The sequence below is a fragment of the Dama dama genome, chromosome 1 (assembly GCF_033118175.1).
Source record: "Dama dama isolate Ldn47 chromosome 1, ASM3311817v1, whole genome shotgun sequence".
NCBI lineage: Eukaryota > Metazoa > Chordata > Mammalia > Artiodactyla > Cervidae > Dama > Dama dama.
This window is the reverse complement of record NC_083681.1, coordinates 7759401-7764274: the sequence shown is the minus strand read 5'-3', so window position 1 is coordinate 7764274 and position 4874 is coordinate 7759401.

Sequence of the window (4874 nt, the reverse complement as noted above, 5' to 3'; positions counted from 1 at the left end):
AGCAAAAGTGCATAAACTCGCTATAAGTCACCTGATATGTATGATAGAATAATACAAAGAAAGAACTGAAGGTAAACTAATTGCACTTAATCTAATATTCATAAAAAATAATTTTGCCAAGTTGGGTAAGTTAATAATACTAAGTCTCTAACAACAAGTTATTGAAATAATTTATCTTTCCTCTTTCACATGCACATTTCCTCTTCAAACGCAACTGACAGCAGTCACATGGAAGGAAATTCTCTTTTCACCAAAATATGTGAAGGCTTTTATCCACAAGCTATTTTCTACATGAAAAAACAAATTATGGGTGATACACAATTTACTTACACACACACAGCGATTTGGGTAAAGCTGCTTTTATATGTATCCATTTTGCTTATTTTTGTTAGCTTTTAAAAATAATTTTCTCATACTGGAATATTTCATAATACCCACAATTTTACTTCATACTTAAAATAATCCATCATGTATGCTAGTTTTCCTTATTACTCTAAAGCTGAGAAAAACAATATTGCAAATGATAAAACTTCTTCAACATGATATAATTTGGGGGAAAAACTAAGAAATTTTTAATTTATGTTTTACATTTGTGGACCACAGATCCATAAAATACAACAAAGCTCCGAAAAAAACTGGCACTCTAAGGTAAGGATTCATACTCACGTTAAAGTCTAATCCTTTTACTGGATGTATTTTAAAGATATTTAACACATGATAAACCAGAGCCCATGCAAAAATAAGCCATATTATAAAAGGTTTAATAAATTACAGTCGAAGCACACAAAATAAGAAGAAAACGATCAAATGAACAACTGGTCTAGGAGTAAAGGAGGCACAATCTGTACAGGATACAAAAGACTGTAAGGTAGACAGAGCCAATTTATTTTTTATTAAGACTGGTATTTGAGAAAAAGTAAATAAATTGTGCTTTAAAAGAGCTAAAGATTTGCTTCAGTGAAGTTAAAGTTCACTAGAAAAGCCTCTACAATTAAACAGTGAATTAGAAATAATTCACCTGAGGTTTGGGGCAGGAATTTATCTTTTCATAATCTGTAATCTATATAAATTTGACCATAAAAGTCAGACTGTTTTTTGGGCTTCCACAGTACTACTTATAGGTAACTAGGTTTATCAACAAAAAAGACCAGATCTTAAGCAACTTGTCTGGTTGTTAACAAATATTTATAAAACTATATTCTTTAAAAAATTATATGATCTAGAATATTTAATAATCCAGACTAGCCTTTCCTAACAAAATCAAAGATATTGTGGTGTTATTTCTCTTTTCTCCTGAAGAGTAAATAAACCCTACCTTGAAATGTTTCTATGTAATGATTCCCAGTATCACTCAAGAAATATACAATCTCAAGAAAGAGGATTCTTTTTTATGAATCCTATAGAAGTACGATTAAGAGATGGCTTTGCCTTTTCTCCTAGTTTAACAGAGAAATGCATCTAAATTACGTAAATTAAAGTGTCCTCAACTTACTGATGCTTTAGACATTTAGTAAGCACATGAGATGTGCTACAAAACTTTAGGCTATAAGAGCCTTGAGAGCCCAAACAAAACTTTATTGAATTAGGAATGATCACCAACAGTTTTAAGTACCCTTCAAGAAAAGCAGTTTAAAAAAAAAATCAGTATTCTTGTTTATCAAGCTGAATATGTAATATATTTCAATAAATGCTTTCATAACTTCACATCATCAATTAAGGAGAAAGGACATGTTTTGACAAAGAAATTGTTAGTTCAAAGTAAAATGTTTCATTGCTAATACTCTATATTAACTAATATGCTTTAAAATTCTACTATCCTACTCACCTCCCTGCACAACGTGATGGTATTAATATCACTAAAGATAAATTTTTGGTTCACTAGATGAAAAAGGCATTTGAATTTAAGAGAAGTACTCTTCAGGGTCAATCTAACATTCCCATAGAAGGCCCTCAAATTCCAGTTTAAGAAATACTTGTGTGTAGTTGGTCGCTAAGTTGTGTTTGACTCTTCGCAACCCCATGGACTATAGCCCACCAGGCTCCTCTGTCCATGGGATTCTCCAGGCAAGAATACTGGAGTGGGTTGCCATCTACTTCTCCAAGGGACCTTCTTGTCCCAGGGATCAAACACACATCTCCTACTTGGCACGTGGATCCTTTACCACTGAGCCACCAGGGAGCCCTTTAAGAAACACTGGAGTACTTCAAAGTAAAATTCAAGTCAATAAATCCTGTACACTACACATAAAAATACGATTACAACCAAAAATGGATTATGTCAAGAATTTTACTGTAAGCAGTCAAAAAAGAAGACGCTGTAAGACAGTAAGAAATAACACTGTAATAAAGTCAGAAAAGCCCAAAACACACCATTTTCTATCTCCTATTCAAGTAAGTTACCTGAATAACTGGCACGTTCCTAAAGATATTATGCCTTGTTTAAAAATCACTGGCTTCGAGGGGTTGGGGGACAACCTCTCCATCCATTCACAGTTCAGAATCAACACCTGGTTCTACTTTCTTCCAGTAGTATTCCATCTGTATGTTATTCTATAAGAAGAAAGTGGTTTCTAATTATAAAGCACCAGTGAATTTTATTCCACATTAAAGGAAGTCTTACAACAGGATTCCTGGGAAGGCACTTAGAAAGCTAACTAGTTAAAAGAAGAGCCCCAACAGATTTATTTTTCATACTGCTGGCTCCTTAGTACTATCCTCTTTACTTATACTACTTAACCTCTTGATCATTAGTTCCAATAAATTAAATGATGTTCAAATACAAATTAAAAAAGAAATGACCAGAAGGGACAAGCCCACATCCTGAGATGAATGAGGCAGAGTTGTTTGCTTCCAAAATAAGTGAGTTATGACTCTAAGAAGGTTAGAGAATTAGAAAGAGCAAGAGAGTAAACCAAGCACAGCCTGAGTAAAAGAGGGCTGTTGACTTCAGGATAAAGGAAGTTTCATTTAAACTTCCAGATTCAAAGTCTTAAAGGAATCTTTGGATAAGGAAGCAAAGTAAATTGTCTCATATATTTCGTTAAAGGGCATCTAATTTTTAAATGTTCCTTATAAAGACAAAACAATTTTGTTCAGGCCATAAATTGACAACTTATAAAATTTCATTTAAATTATATATTTTGGAATTAAATAAAAATGGGCAATATTCTTCAAATTCAAAAGCTGTTCCCTGAAGAGTCACACCATAAAGATTCAAATGTCTAAAAATCTAAGTGCTTTACAGTCATCCCTCGGGACCTAAAGGATACTGGTTCCAGCGGCCCCCAAGTTTACCAAAATCTGCAGATGCTCAAGCCCCATAGTTGGTCCTCTATATCCACAGGTCCTGTTATCCATGGATGCAGGATCCACAGATATAGAGGGTTGATTGCATATTTACTGAAAACAAATCTGCTTATAAGCAGAACCACACAGTTCAAACCCATGTTGTTCAAGGACTGACTGAACTTATAATACATTTAATATTAAAACACCATTCATAATGCCATAACACTCATCGTCACTATGCTCAGTTCCAATAATTCAGTGATTCTAATACTTGACACAATATTCCAGGAAAATTGTCCTTATCAGACATTTAAAGGAAAAATTGTTTTCCATTATTATATCAGTGTTTCACAAAGTCGTACACAGTGCTTTCATGAAGAAATAAAAACAGCAATCATTCTTTCTCAATCCTTTAACCAAAAAGCAAAAAACATAAAATTATTTAAAATGCTATTCTCCCTAAGTAATCACTACTGTAATCACTCATTAAATAAATTCACCACCAAAAATCAACTTTTATCTTAAATCCCAAGAGGAAATGTCCTTATTATGGAAAAGCAACCTATTTACTTTTCTCCACTCATATAATAAAACTAGGAATTAACATTCCTGAAGCTGTGACTTGACTGTAAATGTGAACACGGTTTTCATATCACTGGGATATTGGATGGTTTAAGAGGAATGTAAAAACAGCCCTGCTGCTAGTCCAAAAAGACACCTTTTGTGTGAATTAGAAAAAAGGCTGCCCTGTCTTCAAGAAACTTCACTGCCAAAGGTCAGAGAACTGTGATAATTAGCAATGTAATTTATACCAGTGTAAACGGTACCCTTGAGTTGTGCAGTTACACCCAGAGTTCTCCCATGAGTCCTTATTCTCTTTTTTCTAATATATATTTTAACTAAATCCACAACATCAGAGCTAAGGTTCTCATATAACCAAAAAGAAGAAGGGTACTGGGATAGAGCGGTCCTCAACAAAACTCCCCAAATCACGAAATGATAGTTAAAAAGATCACATATGTCACGAACAACAATGATGATGATATACAGCTTCAATAATGGTCTTAATTTTCTCATAAGGCTAACTGATTTTGAGATCATTAATATATGAAACTTGCTCTTTCTAATATAAATGGAATTTTAAACTGATACAATACAGAAAATGTAAAATTCACATTAACAGTATACATGTGATGCTGATTTATACTTACTGACAATATTTAAGGGTTAGAAAACAAAATAACAACACAATAATCTTTCCAACTGTAAACTTTTCAGATAAAGAGTATGCATAATATGTTGGCAACTTTCACAGAAAACCACAGCTGAACTTCCCCAATATCGAGAAATGTATTTTATTAGGTGCATCAGAAATTACCCAAGAAGTCAAGGCCAATAAATATTCCTTCTGATTGTGCAGAGATGAATATATGAGCTATACCATGAGCAGAGTTGCCAAATACTAAGACTGTTTAAAACCTTTAAAATTTCACAAATTCCTGGTATGACAGACTTCTAAAATTCAAGAATTAAAATTTACAAAAATAAATACCACTCTTGACACTCAACGGACATCTTCACTTAAG